A 20599-nucleotide genomic window follows, 5' to 3' on the forward strand; every position below is an offset into this window, starting at 1 on the left:
TTGAAATGGTCTTAGTCTGGGAGGTCTTCCTCCTGTGGCCTGTTTTCTAATCACCTTTTTGTTTATCCTTTGACAAGTTACACAGCTTCCACGTACTTGTTTAGCGAAAGTGTAACTCCCTATACACTCATCATTCCTATGTATTGTATTACACAGAGCCTGGGGTCCCCATTGACTCCCTTTGTGTAATACAGACGTTAGTTCTCTCATCAGGGGTTTACTTATTTCTGTCCCATCAGGAAGTACCCACTTCCCGTTTTCAGTTTGTGTGACCCCTATTCTAATTCTTCCTTCTCCTTTCTGGTAAACTGGGGCCTTAATACTACCTTAGGGATGTCTGGGATCAGGCTAAATAGTCTAATTTCTTCCTCCAGGGAGGCTTGCATAGCAGCTTTATCTGCAAGCTTGTTTCCTACAGCTTCTATAGTGTTACCTTTCTGATGACCATTTATGCGAACTATGGCAACCTCTGCTGGAAGCTGGAGGCTTTCTAAAACCTGTTTGACCAGTTCCCCATGTACCAATTCTTTTCCCCTGCTATTTATTAGGCCCTGCACTGTCCAGATTTTTCCAAAAGTGTGTACTACCCCATAGGCATATTTAGAATTAGTGAATATAGTGCCTTCTTGGCCTTCAAGGAGCTTTAGCGCCTGGTTAAAAGCATATAATTCACAGGTTTGGGCCAACCAACCATTAGGTAATCTACCTTTCTCACATAAGGAGTGTTTATTTCCATCAGTGATAGCATAACCATTATGTCTCTTGCCATCTATCCACTTGGGACAACCCATCCACAAACAGCCTTATCCCATCATGTTGTGGAGCTTCCCTAAGGGCAGGTTTAGCTTTGATTTTGTATTCAGTGATATCTAAGCAGTTATGGTCTGATGGCTCTTTGTTCTCTCCTTTGTATAGGAAACTGGCTGGATTCAGGCAAGTATTTGTTGTTATGACCAAATCTTTTTTTTCTAGTAATATGGCTTCATATTTTAGAATCTGAGAATCCAGTAACCATCTCCCGGCTTTTTGATTTAATATATTCCTGACCTGGTGTGGGGTGCTTACTATTAGGGCCCCACCAAAGGATAGCTTTCGACTCTCCTCTACCAGCAGGGCTGTGGCAGCTACTGCTTGCACACATTCGGGCCACCCGAGAGAGACAGGATCAAGGAGCTTGGAGACAAAAGCAATATGTTGCCTCTTCCCTCCCCAGGTTTGAGTGAGCACCGCAAGGGGCATGCCCTGGTCTACTGTTACAAACAGATGGAATGGTTTCTCTAAAGATGGGAGGACTAGGGCCGGGGCTGTAATGAGGGCCTGCTTTAGTTCTTTCACTGCCTGAATTTCTTCTGGGGACCATTGCAAGGAATCAGGTTCCTCCTCTAGTAGTTTCAGATACACAATCTTTGTCTTTTGAGCATATGAGTTAATCTATAACCTACAATAGCCAGTTAAACCTAAAAATTTTCAGAGTTCTCTCTTGGTCTTAGGAAAAGTTAGACCCTCTATTCCTGATATTCTCTCTGGGTTTATTCTCTTTCCTTCACTAATCAGGTGTCCTAAATATTTAACTTCTTTTTCTACAGACTGCAGTTTGTTTTTAGAGACTTGCAATCCCCTCTCTCCTAGGAAATTATTATAGTGGTTTCTGATACCTTGGCTCTCCTCTCCCCAGAAATTAAAAGATCATTTACATATTGTAACAACTGGGTTCCCCTGGAAGGTTGGAATTCCTCCAGGACTTTTTCTAAGACTTGACCAAATAAGTTTGGGGCTTCCGTGAAGCCTTCTTGCAGCACAGTACAGTGGTATTGTTGTTTTCTCGCAGTTATAGGATTTTCCCATTCAAAGGCAAAGAGGTCCCTACTCCTAAGGTCTAGGGGACATGCCCAGAATGCATCTTTTAGATCCACCACACTGAACCACTTATGTTCATAGGGTATCTTACTAAGGAGGGAGTAGGGCTTGGGCACCACAGGGTGGCAGGTCTGGACAATTTGATTTATAGTCCTTAGATTTTGCACCAATCTATACGACCCATCAGGCTTTTTGACTGGGAGAATTGGAGTATTGTATGGTGACATGCAGGGTTCTAATAGTCCATCTTTAATTAATTCCTCTATTACTGGTTGGAGCCTTTTTCTCCCTTCAGTAGAAATGGGATATTGTTTTCTGCAAACTACTTCTCCTGGTTGTTTTAGTTCAATCTGTAAGGGTGTGATTTTTAACCCTCCCCTGTTGCCTTTTTCTAATCGACACATGGGGATTATTTTGTCTTTCTTCCTCCTTTATTAGGAGGCCCATTATTACTTTTAATTGTTCTGCCTGTATTCCTAATTCTAAACCCAATCTCACAGTCAGGTCTCCACCCAGGAGGTTAGTTTCTGCTTTGGGAACATATAAGAGTGACCTCTCAATTTGTTCTGGTCCCAATCTAATTAACATTTTCTTGAATATTGGAACCTGAAATCTCTCCCTTTTAATCCCTGATACTGTCAATTTTTCCCTGGTTTGGTACCCCTTGGTGAATTAGGGAGGAGCAAGCCGCCCCAGTATCAACCAAAAATGTCCCTTCTTTTTCCTCAGGTCCCACCTTCAAATTTATCAAGGGTTCCTAGTGGGACCTACTCAGAAGGAACCTCTGACCCCAATAGTCTTCATTAATGGTCATGAGGGGGATTACCTTTTCTTCCTCTTTTTTTTTTTTGATTTATACTTTTAAGTTCTAGGGTACATGTGCACAACATGCAGGTTTGTTACATATGTATACGTGTGCCATGCTGGTGTGCTGCACCCACTAACTCGTCATTTACATTAGGTATATCTCCTAATGCTATCCCCCGCCTCCTCCTACCCCACGACAGGCCCTGGTATGTGATGTTCCCCACCCTGTGTCCAGGTGTTCTCATTGTTCAGTTCCCACCTATGAGTGAGAACATGCAATGTTTAGTTTTCTGTCCTTGGCGATAGTTTGCTCAGAATGATGGTTTCCAGCTTCATCCATGTCCCTGCAAAGGACATGAACTCATCCTTTTTTATGGCTGCATAGTATTCCATGGTGTATATATGCCACATTTTCTTAATCCAGTCTATCATTGTTGGACATTTGGGTTGGTTCCAAGTCTTTGCTATTGGGGTCTTCTTTTTTCTATTCAGGACATTCTCTTAAAATGCCCTGGCTTTCCACACTCGTAACATCCACTCTTAGTCTTAGGAGCTTTTTCCTGCGTTTCCCTTCTTTCTCTATGTCAGAATCTATCATTCCCTTCCCTCCTTTGAGGGGGATTTTGATTTAACGTTTTTCTGACTACCTCTTCCACAGTGGAAACCATGATTTTTGCTTTTTGTTTTTGCTTCTCTTCCTCTGTCCTTACAAAGACCTTCTGAGCTTCCCTGAATAATTCCTTAATCAGTTTTTTATTCTATCCATCAATCTTGTCTAATTTTTTTGTAATGTCAGGCCAGCTCTATGTTACAAAGTTAGCCTTCAAAAGGCCTTGCCCTACTGGGTCCTCCGGATCTAATTTTCTCATGTGATTTTTGAGCCTCTACAGGAATGCGGAGGGAATTTTCTCTTTTTCTTGTTGAATCTCGAATGCCTTTGAGACATTTTGTGTCCTAGGAGTGGACTCTTTGATCCCTTTAATTATTCTCTGAGGTCCTGCATTTGGGCTTGGTCCCTGGGCTTATTATTATCCCATTTGGGATCAACATTTGGAGATTTTTGTTCAGCTGGCAAGACTTCTTGCCCAGGAGGGTGTTGCCTCTCCCAGATGGTCATGGCTGCTCTCCTAATCATTCCCCTTTCTTCTCCTGTGAATAGGCTATTCATGATAGATATCATTTCAGCCCAGGTGTAAAAGCTGGGTCCTACGAATTGGTCCAGCTGGACTGCTAAACTGAGGGCATCTTCTAGGAGTGATTTCATTTCCTTCTTGAAATTCTTAACTTCAGTACTTGTAAGAGGAGCATTTACAAAGCCAGTATCTCCGTGTCCCATGGGAGCCTCCCTAAGAGGGAACATTGCTAGATGCCTGCTGTGTGGAAGGGATAGGGAAGTTCTCAGTATCCCTCTTACACTGTTCTAATTCTTTTCTTAAATTTGGATAAGGATTTAAAGGAGCAGTTGGTTTGGCTCTCCTGTGGTCTCCAGGTCTATCTTCCTCTAACCCTCCTGCTGCCCCTTGATTTTCCTGTCCACTATTTTGTGAGATGTATGGAGGGGCATGCATGATAGGAGGTTCCAGGGCCTTTCACTGGGTGAGGGCTTTTTATTAGGTTCTTTTTCTTCTTCTTTGAGGGGGAACATGGGAGCTAATTTTTTGATCCAGCAGAGTGTAACCTACCTCTTCTTGTGAGGATGGAGTTTTATCATTCACATAGAGAATTAAAGCTTGGCACACCCAATCCTCATCTGAGCCAAACTTAGGCCAAAAAAGATCGAAGGCTTATGAATAGGATCTTTGGGCCAGATAAAACAGCGATGCCTTATCTTTTGCTTTTCCTTTTCCCTGGTTCAAGGGTTGTCCCTTCAAACCTTCAGCATTCTCCCCAAAGGACTATCTGGGGGAATGTCAGAGGGAGTCTCTTTGGCTCCCTCTTTGATTTGTACCCTAGGTCTAGGATTTCTGTTTCCCATTTTTGATCAGCCTCTATGTCTGAGCTTTTTTCCCTGTGTACTCGACCCACGCTACTAGAGGTTTCTTGCACACCCTGAGAATCGGTTTGTCCGTCTCTGGCTGTTTGCCTCGCAGGAGAACGGAACCGTGGATTGGGACTCCGCACTTGCTTCATATCTAAGATACATCTCAGTTGCACACACTTGACCTCTGAAAATGCCCAACCTCTAAGGCAGTACTTACAGTCTAATTTTCCTACCTGGGCTCCTGCACAAGGTTGCCTGGTTGCTGCAGTGTGTGCTTTTCTCCCTGTGTTGTCTCTGCTGCCTCTGGAATAACAGTCTTGGGTTTGTCTATGGCCTCTGCCGGGTGCTGGAATACCCAGACAGAGCAGGCCACCTAAATTGATGGGATGTGTCTCCCCCTTGACCGGAGTTCCACTCCATGCAGGCACAGAGATCCTAGTTGGGCCCCCAGGTTTGTGAGAAACACACATTCACCCATGCAAACCCAAAAAATGGACTCGGAGACACCATCCCGTGTGTGGTAGGCAGGCACACCTGGGGCAGTTACGACAGGCAATTTATCTCCTAGCACACAAGTCCCTCCCCCAGTTCTTCATTGGTTGAGTACTGTGGAGTTACAATCTTCCCAGACGTTGTGTAAGTTTTATTATCACCCTTAGAAGGTTATATCCTGGTCCCCTTCCCCACTTAAGTTTCGATTTCCCAATAACAAAACTTTCTTTCCTTTTATGGGCTGACCCCTCTTCTACAGTCTGTTCACTTATCATGACCTTCTAGGTGCGTGAGCTGTGCAGTTTGTTACATCCGCAGGCTGGCTGCCAGTCCTTAGGTTTATTATGACTTGAAAATGGACCATTTAAAATGTTTTCTCACACCCCTCATCCCTACCACATTTGGTTGGACAAACTTGACAATTTAGACCATTCAGCACACGATAGATGTTTTAGTCAAGGTCTTGACCCCAATTGCACAAATCCTTTAGTTTGTAGAACTTTGCTGTGGATTGGCATGAATATTCTAGCTGCAGTGATATATCCCTCTTGCTTGCTGTTAAGTATCTTATATCATTGTACTTGTTTTAGGACAGTGTGTCAGTCCTTTTGAATATTGTGAGCTACTTTTTGGTATGAGGGTAATGCAGGGCTCATAAAATGAGTTTGGAAGTGTTCGTGCCTCTTCTGTTTTTGGAGATTATGTAGAATTCGTGTTATTCTTTAATGTTTGGTAGAATTAGGGCTGGGCACGGTGGCTTACGCTTGTAATCCCAGCACTTCGGGAGGCTGAGGCAGGGGGATCACCTGAGGTTGAGAGTTCAAGACCAGCCTGACTAACATGGTGAAACCCCATCTCTACTAAAAATACAAAAATTAGCCAGGCATGGTGGCACACGCCTGTAATCCCAGCTACTGGGAGGCTGAGGTAGGAGAATTGCTTGAACCCAGGAGGCAGAGGTTGCAGTGAGCCGAGATCTTGCCACTGCACTCCAGCCTTGGTGACAGAGCGAGACTCCATGTCAAAATAAATAAATAAATAAATAAATAAATAAAGTTTGGAGCCAGGCATGGTGGCTCACATCTGTAATCCCAGTACTTTGGTAGGCCAAGGTGGGCAGATCACTTGAGGTCAGGAGTTCAAGACCAGCCTGGCCAACATGGTGAAACCCTGTCTCTACTAAAAATACAAAACTTAGCTGGGCGTAGTGGCACATGCCTGTAATCCCAGCTACTCAGGAGGCTGAGGCAGGAGAATCACTTGAACCCGGGAGGCGAAGCTTGCAGTGAGCCAGGATTGCTCCACTGCACTCCACCGTGGGTGATAGAGTGAGACTCTGTCTCAAAATAAAATAAAATAAAATAAAATAAAATAAAATAAAATAAAATAGTTGGTAGAATTCAGCAGGAAAATAATTCTAGTCCCGGGATTTCTTTTTAAGGAGCTTTTAAGTTAGTGATTCAATTTCTTCAGTAGAGAGAGGGCCGTTTTTTCTTCCAGTGTGTTTGGTAGTTTGTGATTTTCAAGAAATAGGTTCATTTCATCAAAGTTGTTGAATTTATGAGCATAGCGTGTTTATAGTATTCTCTTATTTATCTTTTTTAATGTCGGTGGAGTCTGTAGTGATGTCCTTACTGATATTGGTGATTTTTATTTATTTTCCTTTGTTTATCAATTTTAATTATCTTTTTAGAGAATCAGCTTTTGGTTTCACTGATTTGCTTCAAAGTTTTTCTGTGTTCAGTATTATTTACTGCTCTTACCATTTCCCTCTGCTTGTTTTGGATTTATTTTGCTCTTTTTCTAATTTCTTAAATAGGGGGCTTAGATTGTTAATTTGAGACATTTCTTCTTTTCTAATATAAGCATTTGAAGCTGGGCATAGTGAAGTGTGCCTGTAGTCCCAGCTACTTGGGAGGATGAGGTAGAAGAATTGCTTGAACCTCAGGAGTCTGAGGCTGCAGTGAGCTATGATTATGTCACTGCCCTCCAGCCTGGGCGACAGAGCAAGACCCTGTCTCTAAAACATATAAGCATTTGAGTCTATACATTTTCTTCTGAGCACTGATTAGCTGCATTATACAAATTCTGACATGTTTCTCATTTAGTTCAACATGTTTTTATTTTCCCTTGAGGCTTCCTTCTGTGACCAATAGATTATATAGCCAAGTATTTGGTTATTTCCAGATAGCTTTATATTAATTATTTCTAGTTTAATTCCATTATGGTGAAAGAACATACTTTGTATGATTTTTGTATGACTTGAATCCTTTTACATTTGTGAAGCTTTTCTCCCCCCCCTTGGAGATAGGATCTTGCTGTCTTCCTCCAGGCTGGGCTGCAGTGGTGTGTGATCACGGCTGGCTGCACCCTCAACCTCCCAGGCTCAAGCAGTCCACCCACGTCAGCCTCAGCCTCCTGAGTACCTGGGACCACAGGCTCGCACGACCACGTCTGGCTAATTTTTATAATTTTTTTGTAGAGACCGAGTCTCGCCATGTAACTTAGGCCAGTCTTGAATCCTAGGCTTAAGTCATCCTCCCACCTTGGCCTCCCAAAGTATCGAGACTGTAGGCATGAGCCATTGTGCCCAGGCAAAGCTTTGATTTGTGGCTCAGAATATGGTTGAGTGAATGTTCCCATGTGCATTTGAAAAGAATGTGTATTCTTTTTTAATGAGATGTTCTGTAACTGTGAAGTAGATCCAATTGGTTGTTGTGGTAAGTTCTACATCCTTGCTGGTTTTCTCCCTATCAATTAACATGAGAGGAATGTTGAAATCTCTAATTATAATTGTGGGTTTATTTCAATTCTATCAATTTTTGCTTTATGTGTTTTGAAGTTTTGTTAGGTGCATACTCATTTAGGATGTTATACCTTCTTCTTGGTGAATTCATCCTTTTATTATGTAATGTCCCTCTTTATCCTTGGTATATTTTCTTGCTTTGAAGTCGGCTTTTTCTTCTGATATTAAAATAATTATTTCAGCTTTCTGTGATAAGTGGTTGCATGGTGTTTGTCTTTCTATCTTTTTACTTCTAACTTACCTCTCCCTAAATTATATTAAAGTGGGTTTCTCTTCTTTCCTCTTTTCTTTCTTCTTTTTTCTTGCTCTGTTGCCAGGCTGGAATTCAGTGATGTGATCAAGGCTCACTGCCACCTCCAACTCCTGGACTTAAACAATCCTCCCACCTCAGCCTTTTGAGTAGCTTGGGACTAAGGGTGCGTGCCGCCACACCTAGCTAATTTTTAAATTTTTTGTAGAGATAGAGTCTTGCTAGGTTGCTCAGGCTGGTCTCGAACTGCTAGCCTCAAGTGATCCTCCTTGGCCTCTGAAAGTGCTGGAATTACAGGCATGAGCCACTGTGCCTGGACAAAATCTGGGTTTATTGAAGACAACATATGGTTGGGTCTTTTTAAAAAAATACATTTTGACAGTTTCTGTCTTTTCATTGATGTGTTTAGACCATTGCCTTTTAATGTAATTATTGATATTTAAGACTTAGTTTAAACATAGTATTTAGTTCAAATAATCATTTAATTATTTGTTTTCTGTTCAGTGCCTTTGGTTTTGTTCTTATTTTACCTTTGCTGATTTCAGTGGAGTGTTTTTATATTAATTTTAATTTCTCTATTGGGGTTTTGACTGTTCCTTGCAGTGGTTCTTCTAGAGTTTACAAGTATGCATTTCCCAGTCCACTTAGAATTAATGTATATCACTTAATGTAGGATGTAGAAACCTTAGCAACGTAGAGGCCCCTTTACCTTCCCCCCTTTATATTGTAGTCATTATCGGTATTACACTGATAGGACTTGGCTGTGTCCCCACCCAAATCTCCTCTTTGAAGTCCCACAATTCCCATGTGTCATGGGAGGAACCTGGTGGGAGGTGATTAAATTATGGGGCAGATCTTCCCCCATGCTGTTTTCCTGATAGTGAATTAATCTTATGAGATCTGATGGTTTTAAAAAAGGGAGTTTCTCTACACAAGCTCTCTCTTTGCCTGCTGCCATCCATGTAAGAGTGACTTGCTCCTGCTTGCCTTCCACCATGATTGTGAGGCTTCCCCAGCCACATGGAACTGTTAAATCCATTAAACCTCTTTCTTTTGTAAATTGCCCACTCTTGGATATGTGTTTATCAGCAGCGTGAAAATGGACTAATACGTACACCTACCTAAATGGAAAACGACACCAATGTCGAATTTTACCTATTCTTTGAAAAAAAAATTTTTTCCTTTCAGCCATCAAACATTTTAAAGTATTTAAGGGGAGAAGAGTTTATTATATTTACCCAGGTATTTATCATTTCTTTTGACTTCTCTTCATTTTTGAAGTCCCAGCTTTCCCTCTGGTAGTTTCTCTTATGCCTGGAGAACTTCCTTTAACATTTCTTTTAGAGCACGTCTGCTGGCTACAGATTTTAGTTTAGTTTAGTTTTCCTGCATCTGAGAATGTCTTTATGACCTTAATTCCTAAAAGATATTTTTGCTGAATATAGAATTTCAGACTGATAGTCTTTTTTTTTTTTTTCCCCTCCAGCACTTCAGAAGAGGCTTTGATTGTTTCTGATGGGAAATTTGTAGTCGTTTCAATTGTTATTCTCTAATGTCATGCATCATTTCTCTTTGGCTGCTTTTAAGATATTTTCTTGTCTTTGGTTATAGCAGTTTAATTGTGATATACCTGGATGTGGATTTCTTTCTGCTTACCCTGCTTAGTGTTTGTTGTACTTCTTGACTGTAATTTTGTCTTTGGAAATTTTGGAAATTTTCAGTCATTTTTTTCAAGTATTTTTTCCTGAATTACTCTCTCTCTTATTCCAGGACTTTGACATGACTGTTAGTCCTTTTTATATTGTCCCACAGATCCTGTTCATTTCACAGTTTTGTTCATTTTTTAAAAAAAAAATTTATTGGCGGTAAAATAACTTTTTTTTTTTTTTGAGACAGGGTCTCACTGTGTTGCCCAGGGTGGAGTGCACTGGTACGATCTTGGCTCAGTGCAACCTCTGCCTTCCAGGTTCAAGTGATTCTCATGCCTCAGCCTCCCGAGTAGCTGGGACTATAGGCATCCACTACCATGCCCAGCTAATTTTTGTTTTTTGGTAGAGATGGGGCTTCACTATGTTGGCCAGGTTGTGTCTTCAACATTTTTAAGTGTTCGGTGATGTTAAGTACCTTCATATTGAATGCAACCATTACTGCTATCCATCTCCAGGAACTCTTTTTATCTTGTAGAACTGAAACTCTGTACCCATTAAACAGTAACTCCTCATTCACCCCAGCACCACCCTAGCAACCACTATTCTACCTTCTGTCTATGATTAGTCTTGCTCTGTTGCCCAGGCTGGAGTGCAGTGGCATGATCTTGGCTCACTGCAACCTCTGCCTCCGGGGTTCACGTGATTCTCCTGTCTCAGCCTTCTGAGTAGCTGGGATTACAGGGGCATGCTACCATGCCCGGTGGATTTTTGTGGTTGTTTTTGTTTGTTTGTTTGTTTTTAAAGTAGACTTGTGTTTTCACCATGTTGGCCAGGCTGTTCTCGAACTCCTGACCTCAAGTGATCCTCCCACTTCAGCCTCCCAAAGTGCTGGGATTACAGGCATGAGCTACTGGGCTTGGCCCAAGTTACTATCCTTTCATTTCAACCTGCAGAATTCCCTTTATTTTATCTTACAGGTCAGGTCTAGTAGTAATTTCCTCAGCTTTTGTTTATCTGGGAATGTTTTAATTTTTCTCCAACTTTTGAAGGACATTTTAGCTGAAAATAGGATTCTCGGTTAACAGTTTTTGTTTTTTCATTTAGCACTTTGAATATACTGGCCCATTGCCTTCTGAATTCTGAAGTTTCTGATAAATCTGCTGCTACTATTGATTATTTATATTTGATGAGTTGCCTCTTGCTGCTTTCAAGATTATATCTGTCTGTCTTTTAATAGCTTGTTTATAATTTGTCTTGGTATAGATCTCTTTAAGTTCATCCTACTTGGAGTTTGATGAGCTTCTTGGATGTTTATGTTCATGTCTTTCACCAAATTTGGGGAGTTTTGGGTCATTATTTCTTCCAATTATGTCTCTGCCTCCTATTATCTGTCTTCTTTTAGGACTTCCACAGTGTGCATGTTGGCTTTCTTGATGGTGTCCCATAGGTCCCTTGGGCTCTGTTCACTTTTCTTCATTTTTTTTTTCTTTCTCTGACTCAGACTGAATAATTAATTCCATTTGTCCTATCCTCAGGTTTGTTGATTCCCCGTGCCCCCCCACCCCCGCCTGGTCAAATCAGCCTTTGTGTTCCTCTAGTAAATTTTTCATTTGCTTTATTGTACTTTTCAACTCTGAACACTTTCTTTTCGGCATCTTTTTCAGTTTTCTACCTCTTTATTGGTATTTCTATTTTGTTCGTACATAGTTTTCTTGCATTTTTCTGTTGTTTTTTTTTTTTTTTTTTTTTTGTTCTTTGAGTACCTTTAAGATAATGTGTGTGTGTGTGTGTGTGTGTGTGTGTGTGTGTGTGTGTGTGTTGTTTTTGTTTTTGAGACAGGGTCTTGCTCTGTCACCTAGGCTGGAGTGCAGTGGCGCGATCTCAGCTCACTGCAACCTCCGCCTCCTAGGTTCAAGTGATTCTTGAGCCTCAGCACCCCTAGTAGCCGAGACTACAGGTGCACACCACCATGCCCATCTAATTTTTGTATTTTTGTTAGAGATGGCGTTACACTGTGTTAGCCAGGCTGGTCTCAAACTGCTGACCTCAAGTGATCTGCCTGCCTCAGCCTCCCAAAGTGCTGGGATTATAGGCGTCAGCCCCCGCACTTGGCCTAAGATAATTGTTTACTGGTCTTCCTCAGGGTCAGTTTCTGTTGGTTAATTTTTTTTCCTTTGAATGGACCATACTTCCCTGTCTCTTTTATGCTTCGTGATTTTTTTTTTGTTGAAAACTGGAAATTTGAATCTAATAATGTTGTAACCCTGGAAATCAGACTCTCCCCCTTCCCCAGAGTTTACTGCCTTTTTTTTTTTTTTTCAGTTGTTCGTTTGTTTGTTTGGTTTTGTTTTTTGAGACGGAGTCTCACACTGTCACCCAGGTTGGAGTGCAGTGGCACGATCCTGTCTCACTGCAACCTCTGCCTCCCAAGTTCAAGCGATTCTCTTGCCTCAGCCTCCAGGTAGCTGGGATTACAGGCACACACCACCATGCCCAGTGAATTTTTGTATTTTCAGTAGAGATGGGGTTTTGCCATGTTGGCCATGCTGGTCTCCAACTCCTGACCTCAAGTGATCCACCCGCCTTGGCCTCCCAAAGTGCTGGTATTATAGGCCTGAGCCACCATGCCCAGCCTCAAATGGGATTTCAGGCATGCGCCACCACACCCAGCTAATTTTTGTGTTTTTAGTAGAGATGGGATTTCACCATGTTGGCCAGGCTGGTCTTGAAATCCTGACCTCAAGTGATCCCTGTCCCCGCCTCCCCGCCCCCAGCCTCCCAGAATGCTAGGATTACGGACATGAGCCAGTCACTGTGCCCAGCCATGATTCTTCATATGTTCAGTTATTTTGGATACTTTTGGATTCTTCTTTTATTCTTCTTCATTTTTCAGTTGTTTTGGATACTTTGACTACTGCGACATTCTAGGTTTTGTTTAAATCCTGTGGAGAATATTGATTTGTTATTTTGTTTTGTTACAGCAGACAGTTAACTCAGTTTAGGCCACAAGATCCAACCCACCTTCTATGGGCTTTGGTTCTAATATGATGTTAGTTTTCAAAGCCTTGCTGGTGCTATTTGGGTCATTTCTGGCTATGTGCCACACAGGGGTCAACCAGGCACTTGGGTGGTGGTCTACCTTATAGTTTAGTTCTCAAAGCCTTTGTGCTGTTTGGGATCAGATCCATATGTCACAGCTTGGGGGTGAGCCCAGGAGTTCATACACAACTTTATCAGATGTATTACTCCAGTTCGTTCCCTTCTGAGTTTCCTTGATACTGTCTTAGTCTCCCATCTCCCACTTCCTGGTCCTGAGCCTGGAAAGCTTGAGGCTCCTGCCTTTCCCTCAGTTGAATCTGTCTCAGGGGCCACAAGGTAGGAGAAGGAATCGCAAAAAAACAAACAAAACAAAAAAAACCCCAAAGCAACACAAGTTCTTTCTCCATACCACTCTACTCCCTCCCCTCCCCAAAGCACTTAAGTTAGACCACAGTTTTCTGGTCAGAGAGGATTTTCTTCTCCGTAAGTACAGCTGGTCCATAGCTGCCTTAAGTGTGCACAGCTTCCAGGCTTGGTTTTGTCTGGGTGCAATGGCAAGAGAGAGGGTGGAAATAATGGATTTCTCCCACTCTGTATTCCTCACACTCCCAACCTTATCGCCCCCCATATACACACACATACCTTATACCAGAAAGAGAAATCTCCTCTTGGAGCTTTATCTCTTCATGGCTGGTATACATTTCTAGAAATTGGGCTGCCTTTGTATCCAGACTGGAAGATTGGGAGAAAACAAGCAAAAGTAAGAAAGAGCACCAGATTGATTGTGCTTCAAGTTCTAGTTCCCTTCTCAAATCTATCTGCTACCATTTACTTTTCAGAGTCCTCAGAGAGGTTTTTTTTTTTAATGTATTTTGAGATGGAATCTTGCTCTGTTGCCCAGGCTGGAGTGCAGTGGAGCGATCTCAGCTCACTGCAACCTCCGCCTCCTGGGTTCAAATGATTGTCCTGCCTCAGCCTCCAAAGTAGCTAGGATCACAGGTGCTTACCACTTTGCCACCACTCCCGGCTCATTTCTGTATTTTTAGTAGAGGTGGGGTTTCACTATGTTGGCCAGGCTGGTCTTGAAATTATGACCTCAAGTAATCTTCCCACCTTGGCCTCCCAAAGTACTGGGATTACAGGTGTGAGCCACGCGCCCAGCCTGGGGCATGCATTCTGTCCAGGGTTTTAGTTGTATTCAGTGGAAGGAACAGGTAATGGTATTCAGTGGAAGGAACAGGTAATGTCACGTTTCATGGACCCTGGGTGATGGTAGCAAACATTGAATGCTTTCCCTGTACCAAGCACTGTTCAAAATGCTGTATGTGTTTTAATTCATTTTACTTTTAAACAGCTCTGTGAGGTAGAGACTGTGGTTATCTCCATTTTATATTTGGGCAAAGTAAGGCATTACAAAGTTAAGGAGTGTGTAAGAAGGGCACACTGATAGGCAAGAGGTAACGTCAGAGTTGTTACCTAGTGTGACTGTCTCCAGGGTCCGTTATAACCACCAGAATAACACTGCCTGTATATCATTGTTTTAACATTTATTACCTGAAAAAATGAACAGGGTCTCTTACAGTAATTCTAGAGCCACTGAAACTCTTTATGTTAAACTGAAATGGTTGTTTATCAGTTATGTGACTACTGTTTTAGTAGGCTTTATAAATGACATTTAAAATTTTATTTTATTAGTCCCTTGATTATGTCTTACTTTAATAGGTCTTGATAAAGATTAGGCTTTTAAAATTTTAATGAATATGAAATTCATTCTGTTGTTTATGGCTTACAAATTTGTAGTATATGCTGAAGTCTTCCTCCGTAAGGGATTTATTTGTTTTTCTAAAACTGAAGGACAGCAATGCATGGTGGCTCATGCCCGTAACCCCAGCACTTTGGGAGGCCAAGGTTGGAGGATCACTTGAGCGCAGGAGTTCGAGACCAGCCTGGGCAACATGGCAAAACCCTACATGTGGGCATGCACCACCACGCCTGGCTCAAATTTTGTATTTTTGGTACAAAATACAAAAGTGAGCCAAACGTGGTAGTGTGTGCCTGTAGTCCCAGTTACTTGGGAGGCTGAGGAGGGAGGATCACCCGAGCCCGGGAGGTTGAGGCTGTGGTGAGCCACGATCACATCAGTGTACTCCAGCTTGGGTGACAGAGTGACTCTGTCTCAAAAAAAAAAAAAAAATGCCAGGTGCGGTGGGTCATGCCTGTAATCCCAGCACTTTGGGAGGCCAAGGTGGGTGGATCACCTGAGGTTGGGAGTTCAAGACCAGCCTGACCAATATGGAGAAACCCTGTCTCTACTGAAAATACAAAATTAGCTGGGTGTGGTGGTGCATGCCTGTAATTCCAGCTACTTGGGAGGCTGAGGCAGGAGAATCCCTTGAACCTGGGAGGTGGAGTTTGGGGTGAGCCGAGATCGCGCCATTGCACTCTAGCCTGGGCAACAAGAGTGAAACTCCGTCTCAAAAAAAAAAAAAAAAGAAAAAGAAAAAAGACTGAAGGATTTTTGTTACATACATATCTTACTAAGATCATTTGGGTAGCTCTAGAAATCCCCCTTTTTAAGTTCAGTAATAGAAACCTAGAAATAGATTTAGGAAGAAACTTTTTTACAGTTTTTTTAATGAACAAGCAGCATTTGTACTCATAGAAGGGCACACAATGACAAGTCTTTTTCTCATTTTAGTTCCCAAAATACCCAGTTTTCCCAAGAAAGAAGAAAATAAACTTCTAAATAAAGTTATTTTCTTAATTTTAAAAAGTTTTTATGTTAGAAACGCAAACATTCAAAAAGTAGTACAGATGTTTAGAGACCAACCAGGACAATAGTATCAAGGCCTGAAAATGTGACTGGTATACTAATAACCTCAACACTCATGCTCCCTACTTTAGAACCCCACGCAGCCTGCATGTGGACGGTAATCATCTTTTTATGTAAAAATGCAGGTGTTTATTAAGGATTATGGCCGACCTTTGATTTTCATGGGAAATATATCCAGATAACTTTAGTGACTTCACAAGTTGACAAAAAGTGTTATTTGCTTGAGCTCTCTAGCACTAAGATTTCTTTTAGTGTCCCTTTTTATGTTGCTGTTGGCTCATCGATGTTTCTGAATGTTTGAGTGAAACTGCTGGTTGGTTGACAAGGGATACTCACTAGCAAACTAATCACAGACAAGCAAGTTGAATTTTTATTCAGCAGTTTTTTGGCTATGGATTTAGTAGCACCGTTACTAGAATGCTGTTAATGAAAGGTATAGTGATCATATGAAATAATCTTTAGAGACCTTTTAAAATGACTATTTTTCAGGAATAGAGGTAAGCAAGAATGAGTCTTCAGGCTGCTAATTGAAATTGTGGTTTGGAGAACATTTTAATCCTCTGGGGTTGTCTTTCTAAAGGAAGTTGCTGCAGAGTAGCTCCCTTTGTATTAACAGGCAGTAGAGTTAGTTGTTTCAAGTGAGTTAGAATTTTAGAATTGGAACGACAGCATGTAATTAGTAGTTGGAGAGTTCCTATGCCATTATGCTTTATAGAAAGTTATCTAGATGTGATATGACCAGTTGATCCCCTGTAATAAAAACAATTAAAAATTTTTCTAGAGAATTTTTATCTGCTATATTCAATTTTCATAGCATAATGCTGAAGAAAATGTAATGAGTTTTTCACTGAGTTTCGTTGTTCCCATTCAAAAAGAACTATTTAAAAATCCATGTTGCTACTATTTGGGATGTTATAGATCCTGACAGGATAAAGAAAACTTGCCACTAGTGTTTTTTTGAGACAGGGTCTGGCTTTGTCCCCCAGGTGTCTGTCCTCCAGGGTAGAGTGCAGTGGCACCATCTCAGCTCACTCTAACCTCTGCCTTCCAGGCTCAAGCCATCTTCCCACCTCAGCCTTCCAAGTAGCTTGGGACCGCAGGCATGCCCCATCACACCTGGCAAATGTTTGTATTTTTTGTAGAGACGGGGTCTTGCTTTGTTGTCCAGGCTGGTTTCAAGCAATCCACCCACTTTGGCCTCCCACGGCCTGGGATTACAGGCGTGAGGCACTGTACCGGCCTTTACCACTAGTTATCTTGAAAAAATAAATGATTCAGCCCCTGTCCCCTAAGGCAAATCTGATTGCTTGCCAGATTACCATAAACTCAGCAACATCAAAAAAAGACAAAACAAAAACCCAGCAATATTAACACTGAAACTTGCAGTCTTGCCTTAAGGTGTGGTCCTCAGTCTGAAGTGTATCAAGAGCCCCACTGACATCAGAGAGGCAATGTTTGAGTGGTTTGCAAAAAACAACACAGCAGTTAAGAGTTAAATATTTCATCTTAAGGGTTTGAGTGGGTCTGTTTGTTTGCCTCATCTAAAGGCCAGCTGTTCGGGAGCAGGAAAGAAGAAAAGAAGCAAAGCCGGCAGTAAACACTTGAGGTTTGAGCTAGTATAGGCACTTAGGAGAAGTGGCAGTAAGGAGAAAGGAGACAACACCTCTGCATTCTGATTGAGTAAGAGGGTTTAGAGTCTCTGTATCTAATATAATCAAAAGTGACATAGCTAGGACTGAAATTTAGATTTCTTGACTCATTTTCAAGTAGCACAGTGGGTAGGCACTCTACAGAAACATTCCTATTGTTATGTGTTGATTTAAGTTAGTCCTTAGGGGCTTAAATGTCACTACTTCAAGAAAGGCCTTCTTGGATACTCAATCACCTCATACAGTCTCCTCTGTTTTGCATAGCATATATTTATTGGGTGATGTTTGTATGTTTGTTTCCTAGTTTCTCTTCTTTTTATTGTTGAATTACTGACTGATGGCTAAGTGAGTACATAGAGGCACAGACAAGTAGCTTTAAGAGTTTATAAGACGCAGGAAAAAGTGAACAGCAATAGGTGTTTGTAAATCAGTTTGCCATAGATTCGTTATCTGTGTATGCTGTCAAGGCACACAAAATGCATCTGTGTAAATCAGCTGCTAATCACTGGACTGGATCATTTGTGTAGCAGTCTTTTACAATTGGCCTGTCTGCCTTAGAATAACTAGAGCCAGAGTTCATAAATGCATAGTATGAGAGCTATAGCCACTTCTTCATCTATGCAGATGCCACAGATGAAAGAGAATGTCACTCATTGACCTCAGGTTGGAGCCACAGTCAGTCCATTTGGATTAGTAAGCTAGATGAAATGTTGGCATGCAGGCCACAGTCTACGCAGGGTGCCTGTTCTTAGAAGAATCTAGGGTTGCCTTTATCTTTCTGGCTAGTGTTTTTGGAAGAGTTAGATTTGTTTGAGTCTGTATTGTTGTACATTGTGTCAGTTTTGAAATGATAATCTTGGAATGTTATGACTTTGTAGAAGGTTTTATTTGATTTGCTTCAGAAAAATAATTTCTGAGTTTTTTGTTTATCTGGGATGTTGGCCCATGGGGAGAATTTGGGCCATCAGGTAAAAGAAGCCTTAATTAATTATATCACTAAGGAATTTTGAAGTATTAGTTTAAAATTTTTGCACGCTACTTAATTCACTGTGATAATTACAGAAGAGCACTTTCTTTAGAAACAAAAATAAATCCATTGAAGTTTTGAGAAACTTTATTCTTTAGTAATAAGACTTAACTGCCCAAATGAATCTTTTATTTTTACTATGGATTCAGAGGAACATGGGCGGGTCTGTTCCATGGGTATATTTTGTGATGCTGAGGTTTGGGCTTCTACTGATCTTGTCACCCAAATAGTGAGCACAGTACCCAATAGATAGTTTTTCAGTCCTTACTCTCTCCCCACTTTTTGGAGTCTCCCATGTTTGTTGGGCCTATCTTTATGTCTGTGTGTACTCAGTGTTTAGCTCCCACTTTTTTTTTTTTTTTTTTTTGAGACGGAGTCTTGCTGTGTCACCCAGGCTGGAGTGCAGTGGCGTGATTTCAGCTCACTGCAACCTCCGCTTCCCTGGTTGAAGTGATTCTCCTACCTCCGCCTCTGAAGTAGCTGTGACTACAGGTGTGTGCTACCACACCCAGCTAAGTTTTTATTTTTAGTAAAGACAAGGTTTCGCTATGTTGGCCAGGCTGGTCTCGAACTCTTGACCTCAGGTGATCCGCCCGCCTCAGCCTCGAAAAGTGCTGTGATTACAGGTGTGAGCCACCACGCCTGACCAGCTCCCACTTATAAGTAAGAATATGCAGTTTTTGGTTTTCTGCTTCTGTATTAATATCGCTGAATCTTTTAACATGTACTTTTTAACTAAAATCCTTTGGGAAGGAATTATGTCTGTGGTTGGAAGTAAATCCAAATTTGCATATAAAACAGATCAAATTATTGATCTTTGCAAAATTATTTGAGGATTGTCCATAGTGTTCTGAAATTGGGAGAAAATGAACATTGTATATATGATTCTTGAAATGTTACTGTAGTGAATGATTATGAACATATTTTCTAGCACTTTAAAAAGAGTGCTGCTGGGTGCCATGGCTCATGCCTGTAACCCCAGCACTTTGGGGAGGCCGAGGTGGGTGGATCACCTGAGGTCAGGAGTTCAAGACCAGCCTGGCCAACATGGCGAAACCCCGTCTCTACTAAAAATACAAAAATTAGCTCTGCATGGTGGCACGCGCGTGTAATCCCAGCTATTCGGGAGGCTGAGGCAGGAGAATTGCTTGAACCCGGGAGGCAGAGGTTGCAGTGAGCCGAGATCGTGCCATTGCACTTCAGCCTGGGCGACAGGAGCAAAACTCCGTCTTGGGAGAAAAAAAGAGAGAGTGCTGTAAAGGGAATATCATATTTGAGTATCATGTATGTGTTTGCAATAAATATTGTAAAGAAGAGGAAGATAAAGAATAGAATATCATTATACTTTGTCCCTCGGTATATGCGGGGGATTGGTTCCAGGACCCCCTCTGTATATCAAAATCTGTACGTATTCAAGTCCCGCAGTCGGCCCTGCACATATGAAAAGTTGTTCCCCACCCCCTATATATTAGGTGTTTGAATTCCATGAATACTGTATTTTTGATCTGCATTTGTTTGGAAAAAATCCATGTGTAAGTGGACCCATATGCACTTCAAACCTGTGTAGTTCAAGGGTTAACTTTAGTTATAACTCTTCTACTTTTTCCTGAACTAATTGTCAGAATTCTTTATGATTGATTCTGTTCATGAATTTTACTATTATTATTATTGTAGTAGGTAATAGGTGGTAGTGGCATGACTAATTTGTCTTCTGTTTTGAGATGCACTTGATATAATAAAGAAAGGTAGTATTTGATTATTTCTATTTAAAATTTGTTTTATTTGGAAATTATTTAAAATTTATAGAAAAGTTGCAGAAATAAATGCATTGCAAACAGCACTCATACCCCTTTCTAGGATCAAACTGTGGTTAACATTTTACCTCATTTGCTTTCCGATGTGTATTTGTATCACCTTACAGCATTCAATTTTCTGAAACATCGGAGGGTGAGGCCCTTGTTTTCTAAGTATGTAGTTTCTAAGATTAGGGATGTTCTTTTACATGAGTATAGTTAAGTTACCAACTTTAGTACATTTAAAAGTTAATACATCATAGATTTTACCTATTCCATTTTTGTCAACTGACCCAGTAATATCATTTGTTGCCATTTTTGTCCTTCAGTACTGGATCCAACTAGGATCAGGTACCTTTTGGATGCAGTCTAGGATCATGTACTGCTTTTAATTGTCATGTCTCTTTAGCCTCTGT

At 41.3% G+C, this 20599-nt stretch overlaps 1 protein-coding gene and 1 long non-coding RNA gene across 2 annotated transcripts in view; one reads left to right on the forward strand and one right to left on the reverse strand.

Moving 5' to 3' along the window:
• The window catches only part of ARL8B (ADP ribosylation factor like GTPase 8B), a 57601-nt gene that overhangs the window by 21177 nt on the left and 15825 nt on the right, over window positions 1-20599 (forward strand).
• The window catches only part of LOC107970547 (uncharacterized), a 45601-nt gene that overhangs the window by 2470 nt on the left and 22532 nt on the right, over window positions 1-20599 (reverse strand). Inside the window, exon 3 of the long non-coding RNA XR_010155487.1 lies at window positions 13524-13613. This is a non-coding gene — a long non-coding RNA (uncharacterized LOC107970547). The remainder of the gene's footprint in view (window positions 1-13523; window positions 13614-20599) is intronic.

The sequence above is a fragment of the Pan troglodytes genome, chromosome 2 (genome assembly GCF_028858775.2).
Source record: "Pan troglodytes isolate AG18354 chromosome 2, NHGRI_mPanTro3-v2.0_pri, whole genome shotgun sequence".
NCBI lineage: Eukaryota > Metazoa > Chordata > Mammalia > Primates > Hominidae > Pan > Pan troglodytes.